Genomic DNA, 9,446 nt, shown 5'->3' with positions numbered 1-9,446 from the left:
CAAATATAAATATTTAGTTACCAATTTGAATAGATCTTGATTGATCTGGTTTGGTATGCCAAATCTGCTATATAAATTTTTCGAAAATAAATATTAGAAATGCCATAAATTTAATTATTAATTAACATTTTTGTTAAATATTAATTTCATTGTTAATTAAATTTTGAATGAAATATTTTTTTAATATATTTCCAAAAAAAAAAAAACTGTTAAAAATCACTAAAATTTTTTCTATAAATTATATTAAATTTTCACTGCTACTATTCTAAAAATATTTTTCTATGAACATGAATTGTCTCATCTGTCTTATAGCTCTATTATAGCGAACTTAAGTTTTGGAAGTATTGAGTAGTAGATTAAATGCATTAAGTTGTTTTCTTAGTTTTGCTAATTTTCTAGGAAAAAAATAAAGTATAAGAAGAAATGAACAAGGGCTAAAAAATCATTACGTATCAAGAAAGACAAAGTTCATGGACCGAGTTATTTAAATACCTAAAAGCCGTCAAACCCACTAGTTTCAATTACCAGTTCATATAAACTAGACCAATCTGGTTTGATTGGTTTGACCTGGCTATGCAATTTTGAGAATAATTTTATTAAATAAAAATATTAGAAAATAAAAAAAGGGAAGATAACATAAAAATCTTTAATGATTTTGCTAATTAACAAAAAATGACAAAATAAGATTTATTTTGAAAAGAAATGCAAAACTTAATTTTTTAATTAATTGATAAAATAAGAGACATTTTAACTAAAATTAATATAAATATTTTAAATATATTAAACAATATTTAATGAGAAAATATTAATAATTAGAAATTTACAAAAAAAATATAAATAAGGGAAAATTAAAAATCAGCAACTTACTTTACATGATTAACTTATTAAATAAAATAAATTTAATGACTTAGTTTTTATTAATTTACTCTAAAATTATTAAAATCAAGGTAAGTAATAAAAATTTAACACAAATTTATTTAACACCAACAACCAAAAAATAATTTGAATTGGACTTGGAACCACTTGACCTAGTTGATATTTGTCATAAGGCTCCTACAAGAATTTCTTTTAACAATACCCATATCGCATGGGGCCCGATTAATATGATATAGAATAGGACAAGTATGTAGATTTCTATACTATATTATATAGCGACATAGGCCACATCAGCAGCCCTCTCCTTCCATTCCCCCTTCTCTCATTTCTCCTTGATGCTCTCTCCTTTCTCCCTCACCCCTTCCCAACCCTTCCATGTTGCCATGTTGTTACGGTCTGACACAGGCTTAGCCCTACCTACGCTTGGCAGGCTTACGTTAAGGGACACCACCGTCATTTTCGTCTGTAAGATTTTTGGGAGAACTGATGTCATCTTCAGGCAGACCACCAAAAGCTTAATGTACTCTTTGAGGAGGGGTGGTCGACCTCCTTGGGTGCCTAACCTGGGCACTCCTAGACCTTCATCCCCTTGCGGGACGACCCTGGTTAATGGCTAGCATGGCTACCAGGGTTCCTCATGGGCGCACACATGCTCATGGGGACAGTGTTGGACCGGCACTGCACTGCCGACACTCAAGGGAGGCTTGGCATGTGAGCCTATCTCAAGTATGACCCTTCACCTCGCCAGCCCCTTGCCTAAGCTGATTGAGCTATCTCGTTGTCCCTAGCGCACAGGTGTGTTCCGGCCCAAGCAGTTGCCTATCATCATCGGTATACAGAAGACCCTTCACATCGGTGCCAAGTCACCTCTTCGGTGCACAGTCGCCTTGCATTATGGTTGTCCCCCTTTAGCACGTAAGCGGCGCCTCCCATGGAACGGTATGAGCCAACCGAGTGCCCCGGCCATTGGACTTGAGGTCATGATCCAGTGTTACTGACCTTGGTAGAGCCATCCCATCGGGCAACTCCTAGCCTCTAAGCACACAAAGGCTTGTCCTGACCTACCTTGGCCTGGACGCCGCACGGGTTTCTTCCGCTGTAAAACTACCCCCGTGACAATGTGGTAGCCATCTCTTCTTTACTAGAGTCTCTCTCTCTCTCTCTCTCTCAACCAAACCCCCTCCTAAAATTTCTCCTAAACTATCTCTCCCACCTAAAATTCCTCCTAAAACACCTCTTAATCTATATTACATGCCCAATAAACCATCTCAAAACAAAAAATGTGGTTAAACTAATTTGGGTAGTTAAATTAATTTGTGAAATATTTTTGATATATTCAACAATTACTAATATTATTTTATATTATTCAGTAAATATCAACACCTAAACCATAACTTTTCATAATTTTGATAAATTGGAAAATTTAATAACTAAAAATTACTTGCTGAAAATTACTGATTTTGGTAATTTCATTTCAAAAACTTTTGAAAATCAATTATAGAAATCAATAAATACTGAAAATTTAACAATTAATTAAAATATTAATAAGTACAAATTTAATAATTAAAATTATCAATATTTTTTCATTAGAATTTTTATTTTTTTACATTTTTAGTAATTTTGATGTTATCGGTATTTTTTAGCAATAAGTAGTTATTGATATTTTCAGTAATTTGGGTCAATTTAATAATATTTAATTATATTATCAAATGATAATTAAAAAGTTTTTACTATAATTTTTAGCAATAATTAGTGATTTTGGTAATTTAATTATTAAAAATTACTGATTTTGGTAATTTTATTTAGTAAAAGTTAAATTATAAAACTTCTAATTATTCAAAAAATAATAATTGGAAAATTTTAATAATTTCCATAAGTATTGGAAGTATTGAATACTACATTTATAACTACCATAATTATTGGAACTATATTTATGGGTTGGAGGATGACCCCCAAGTAAAACTGGCAATGGACGGGTTTGGGGCGAGGATCATACTCCTCGTCCTAACACCGAGTTTTAAATTAATCCCTACCTCTGATCTCAATCCCTATCCGGAAAAAATTTAGCTTACATCCCCGATCCCCGATGGAGATAAGGTTCCCCATTGGGGACCTGAATCCCTAAATTTTTTTAATTAAAAATTGGTTTTCGGAAAGATATTTATTTAAAATAAAGAAATATTAAAATACAAATAATATTTTAAATATATTTTTTGATATATAATATAAATAATATAAATAATACTATATATTTAATATAATATGTAAACACACACATATATATATATATATATATATATATATATATATATATAATCAGAGTGAGGGCAGGGTATGGACTTCACTCCCCATCCCGTTCCCAATCAAGTATTCATATGAATTTCATCCCCACCTTATCCCCCTAAGGGAGTCTCTACTGGGAAAAAGTGTCATCCCTATCCCCGGCTTGTATAATCCAATAGAGCAACAAATTTTAAAACTAATAAGTCCTAATATCTACGGGACCCACTATTATTATATATAACATATAAATGTATTGTGGGCTGAACTTATACTCAAAACTCATGCCCAAGTCTGAAATTTGCTGGGCTGTCGGCTAGAAACAATTAACCCTAAGCGAGACCAAAGCCAATAAAATAGATTCATTATAATCAAATATTACGATCAGTCCATCTCCCATCCCCTTATCAGTTTTTTGGTATCATGCCTTTCAGGTAGTGGTGGCAATTGGGCGGGATGGGTTGGGTTGAGTTTCAACCCAACCCATTTAACCCGTTAACTCGTTAATGACCCAATTATATAAAATTAAATGGGTTGGGTTCAATCCAAACCCGCTTTAACCCAATCCAACCTGCCCATACCCATTAATCTTATATTTATGTACTTAAAACCAAAAACTATCTCCATCCTAATAAATAAGTTGGTTATAGCTTAGTGGTAATAGTAGTTGTTATTTACATAAGTAGTGAATGTTCAAATCACATTACATGTGTTACTTTTACATAAGCAGCAAAGCCATTTAACTATGTTCGGGCTTCGGATTTGACGAACCACTTAGGTTCAAACTGGTCAGATCAACTTGAACTATCTAATTGAATTGTCTTTGAGCTAATCACATCAAGAGTGGTTGAACCATTTAGATCTGGACCGGTCTGGCCGGACTAGGTCCCGATTGAACCGATTCGGACTGGTCGGACCAGACCCGAACAGATCGGATCCAGTCGAGCCGGGACCACACCCGAGGGCCAATTCAGCTCAGTCAGGCCAGACTCTGGTTGGACCAGTTCACTTTGGTCGGATCGGGCCAAGCCGGATTCGGGTTAGTCCTAGGCTAGAGTCTCCAAAGGATCTAGGTCAGCTAGCATTGTTGACCCGGGCCAGATTCGGGTCGGTTTGTATGGATACAAGCCAAACCGGGCAAAGCAAGTGGGGTGGTTTAGGGTCTGGACTTCACCCGGCCCAACCGCTTCGGATTTGGGTCGACCCGGATCAGCTTGTGTCGGGTCGGGCCAGGCTATGTGAATAGTGTTTGGACCAGACAACCCAAACCGGGCAAAGCAAGCGATACCGAGCCATCCCGTTTGAGGTCTATTTCAAATTCGAGTTGATCGGGATCAGTATATGTTGGATCGGGTTAGACTGCGTTGAACTGAACCGGACTTGGGTGAAATTGATTTGGATTTATGTTGGGTGAAGTGTGTTGATTCAAGACAAAACTAAATTTAGTTAACAATTAATAGAAAATTAATGCATTAATTATAAATTATTTAATTCAAATGAAAAAAATAAAAAAAAAGGCTAAGGAATTAATACTTACGTTTGTAATGGTTAACTCAACGGTTATCCACAACCCAACCCATTTAAATGGGTGGATTGGATAATGGGTTGATCACATAACCTGCCAAGTAAATAAGCGGATTGGGCGACTTAGATTCTGGGTGAATTGGGCGGATTAGTAGGTTGAGTGAAAAATTGCCACCCCTACTTTCAGATATTAGTTGGATTCGTAGAAAACACTAGAGAAAGATCAGTTAGACCGGTAAAGAATCCATAGAAGTCTCTCTCTCTCTGAGTCAAACATTCACATACAATTGAATTTAACTGATAAGAGAAAAGTAGTAACATTTATATTTCATTCACAACAACAAATATTTCTTTACATTCAATCAAACATCTAACTATGTTATAAAAAGATTAGTAGCGAACAGAGCCCAAGTGATCCGGACCTTGAAATAAGCTCGCAAATCCCAATCAATCCTTTCAGAAGACAAGACTCTGCGATGCGTTGCCATCTCAGAAGCTTGGATGGAGTGAGTGGAAGGTGTCAACCGAGCTACGGGCTCCACCCCAAGAGACAGAGATCTTGACAGATACAGAGAAGTGAGCACCCTATTCATCCCAACTGAAGTGCCCCAAATTAAAGTGGACTCCAGGGGAACCTTGGTTTGTCTTGGAGGCCTCTATTTATATGTATGTCTTCTTGAACCAGTCAGTGATGGAGGGTGGCTTGTAGAGCACTACCTCTAAAAGCTTGATTCTAGATAATGATCTTTTTTCGTTTGAACCAAATGCTTTACAATGGGATTCACATTATGGCCACTATAGCATCTTTTTATTCCATTCTTAAACAAAAGAGACAAAAGACCTCTTATTTGTTTCTTAATAAGCTTGCCTTTTTAGGTGGGGCTATAGAATTGTTGACTGAAATCTGAGAACCCAGTGGCAAACGTAGCCAATAAATCTGACCCAATTCAAGTTTTAAACTAGGCCTCACTTGGGCAGTCCTAACTTGGTTGGTCGGTCATTCAGTGCAATTGGAAAACACCAGATATTGAGGATGGAAACCACTAGCTACTTGTGGGCATATGATCAGGATGTGGTACCCATACTAGGCCAGCTACAAAAAAGGTCTCAAAAGGCTACAGCTTTTCTTCTTTCTGATATGTTGGCTACTCAAATATTCAACCTATTTTAATGCTCTACAAGCATACAAATCTAGGTTTGGTCATTAGCTGTACAACTTGCTTTGGTGCCATTGCATCATGCCACCTTCTTTTTCTTTTTTGTCCTTTTAAAACAAGGAATTCATTCAAACAGAGAAACAACAAGGCCAACCTGGCCAGTACAAAACCTGTTTTTTGACAAATCATTAGACAACCCATAAACCTCTAAAAGGACAATCCCCACTAGCTAATTAAGTGAGCAAGAAACAGTCTCAAAATCCTTCAACAAATCTAGCCACTTTCCTATTTATGGGCATGATCAAGTTCATGACCATGGGTATATTTGTTATTTTTGTCTTTAATTAACTAAATTGTATTTATTAATTCATCTTGTATAAAATATTAAAATATATTTTAGTACTAAATTATTCAAAAAAATTGAAAGATGTAATAATATTGAAATGGTGAAAGAAAGGTCCCAGCTCAATGTTTATTTAAACCTTGCTCCTAATATTTCATTTTCCCTTTGAATAGAGTGGTATTTTCACTACTGTTTGTAATTTTTTCTTTCTAATGGGCATATTGTTTGTAGAATATTTGAATAGGCCACGCCATTCCTCCACTTGACAAAAACATACAGTCATCTAGGGGAGGAGGCTATATAATCTGATTAAGCTACATTTACTATATTATAATGCAAATCTCTGTATCAACATCCTCATCCAAATGGCACCAAAATAGCACCCCTAATGCGTTATAACATACTCATTTTATAAAGCAAATTGGTATTCTTCCTGTCTTACGTGGTTTTTAATAGCTGCTGAATTGGTGCTAAAATTGGAATCTGAAAAGGGTTCTAAATCTAACATGGCTCAAGTTCTGGAGAGGTTCATGAAAAAAATTTCAGGGATAAGTAGTAGTCTTCATGACTGTGCTCTGTAGTTACTGAAATACTAAATGGGGCATTTCTAATTTGGCCCTGCAATATGCATTGCAGAGCATTTCTTTTGGATCTAAAGAGTTATATTTTTGACTTATAGTTGTTTCATAACCTAAACCCACAGAACTAGAAAGGATTTAGTGTCATTTTGACATTTTATATCATCTTCCACCAGGAATTCTTCAGAAATTCCCATCTGACAGGAACGAACTTGTGTAAAATTGAGTCAAGTCTCAAGTGATAGAATGTTGTTTGCTCATAATTGGTTATACAGCAGTTCTTTCGGTTTCAGTAGAGGATTGGATTTTGGAAGTGCTTCCGAAGTCCAAACCACCTCCTCATCCCAACTTCTATCCACTATCTCCCTACACGCCAAAATCCACCATCACCACCGCCCCACGTCGTCCCCCCACCTTTCCCACATGCTATCCGCTCAACCCCTTCTGTTCTTAGTTCTTAGTTTCTTACTGCTCCATCCCCACTCCTCTTCAAAGAAAAGTATTTTTTATCTTATCCAATGCACACCGCCCAGTAGAGATGTGATCCTTTGGACACTGTAATAGAGCCTTAAATTCATCCTTCTTCCAATATAGGATTATCCCTAATCTTGGTATTGCGGAACTGACTGACACCACATGAGTTAGAAGATATGCATTCTCATTGAAAACTTTCTTCAAACACTTAATGGTGGAGTTGAGTCGGGATGAAAGTATGGGCATTTTAGACATACATAAATATAAGGGTATTTTCGTAATAACACATGGCATGAACTCCCCACTTATATTGTTGCCCTAGCACGCAGCGAAATGACAGGTTATGGCGTGTATGCGCCATCTGCTTTCCTTTCTCTCTGGTATCTGCGTTTCATCTTCTACGGTTTGGTAGCTTAATCCTCTCTGTAAGTTTGTGCTGTTATAGATTTCTAGGTCAAGTTCTTCGATCTTGGTGGATCATCGATTGTTTTATTTAGATTATCTCCTTTTTTTTAGCTTATATTCAACTGTTATGCGCCGACGGGTCCCTTTTCTTACCCGGCAAGACGCCTCTCGATTGCCCAATGATGGAAACCTAATATCATGGAGTCTGGTTGCATGGATTTTCATCACGCGCCTTTTCTCATCCCCACCCTCTCCTCCTCCTCCTCCTCCTCCTCCTCCTCCTCCTCCTTCTTCTTCTTCTTCTTGATGGGAAAAGGTTCTTGATGAATGCCATTAGCTATGACCAGCGATGAATGTTAGAAGCTATGAGATCTGAGGGCTTTATCGATGTTTCGTATTTATTTATTACCACTTTTTTTCAAATGTTTTTTTTTTTTTCTGGATGAAGAAGAAACGGAGAGAAATATAAGATGACCCAGTGAGTTGCAATCATACAGATTGAATCGCTGAGTTACCTTAATATTATGTGTATGAATCGCCCGATTTGGGTAGAGGTTGGTGCCCATGTTCAGCTTTCTGAACCCTGGTTTCAACTTGGCTTTATCATCCACAGTTCTCATCTGCGCATGTTTAATACATTCGTATGCGTTGCCCAATGATGGAAAACTTGTTATCTGGAGCGGCTTCCATTGGTTTTCATTACGAGCCTTGATGCGTTACTATCACCACCATCATTATCATCTTCTCTTCTCTTCTCTTTCTTTCTTTCTTTCTTTTCTTAAAATTGCAGAGAGGCTCATAATGAAAACCAAATGCTAATGCCGTCGATGAATAGCAATAGCTATGAGATCTGAGGGCATGAATAATGCAATTGGCTTGTATCAGCTATTAGCCAATCTCTGGGTTTTCCAGTAATCACGGCGTTAGCTTGATAGATGTCCAAAGGCAAAAGAACCAACTTGGATTTAGCGGATTGAATTCGACTCACCCCCTGTTGACTTGATCCACTTGCTTCAGATGCTGGCTCTGGATCTAATTTATCCTTGTAAACCCCCTTCCCCTTCCTTTCTCTCGATTTCAGTGGTTATGAGATTGTTTCCAATGTTATTGTTTACCGTCGCACTGGTCACAGTGATATGCGGCTCTCGGAAGAGTTAAGTGGTGAAAGACTTCTGTACTGAAGAGCAAGAAAACCAATTTTGTCGATGATGAGTTGCAAAATTTTAGTCCACCTCTTTGCCAAAGTGCAGATTCTCTGGAGCCCTCCCCTAGTGCCCATTGAGCTTTGTATAAGGGATGATTCATTAAACAAGAACAAACACAAACACAAAGCAGGGTAACAACCAAAGAGAAAAGGGAAAGACCACCCCTAAGACCTAACAACTCAAAAGTACTAGCACCAAGGAACAACTAAGAAAACTAAAGAGAATTTTGGTTTTGTTTTTTTTTTTGGTTATTTTGTTTTATGATTACTTTGGTTTCAGAAATTCAGTGAATTTTAAAAACTGATCAAACTAAAATTTATTATTTATATATGTTAATATGTTAATGAAATTTGGTTATAACCAAAATAACTGAAAATTGAACAAAAAGTTTTCATATCAGTAAGTTTGGTATGTGTTTGGCATCGATGCTGCAGCCGCTGATGTGTGGCTTGGAGCAGTGCCTTCTTGTACTGCTTGGTAGTATTTTGTTCTGGAGGAAGAACAACTTTTTAAATGGTAAATTTGACATTGCTTCAAACCATGCCTTCCTGATTTTCAAAGCGTGGTTTACAACATTATTTTTTATGGAAAAATGGTTTTAAAC

General features: G+C 36.5%; 1 long non-coding RNA gene across 1 annotated transcript; it reads left to right on the top strand.

Moving 5' to 3' along the window:
- The first annotated feature begins 6,478 nt into the window (after positions 1–6,478).
- LOC148791386 (uncharacterized) lies at positions 6,479–9,218 on the top strand. Its single transcript, XR_016076769.1, has 2 exons — positions 6,479–7,657; positions 8,719–9,218. It is a non-coding gene; the product is annotated as an uncharacterized LOC148791386 (long non-coding RNA).
- Positions 9,219–9,446: the final 228 nt, after the last annotated feature.

The sequence above is a fragment of the Nelumbo nucifera genome, chromosome 5 (genome assembly GCF_055504915.1).
Source record: "Nelumbo nucifera cultivar China Antique chromosome 5, China Antique-T2T, whole genome shotgun sequence".
In the NCBI taxonomy this organism is placed as follows: Eukaryota; Viridiplantae; Streptophyta; class Magnoliopsida; order Proteales; family Nelumbonaceae; genus Nelumbo; species Nelumbo nucifera.
The sequence above is the reverse complement of the archived record's forward strand: the minus strand, read 5'-3'. Positions and strand labels throughout refer to the sequence as shown.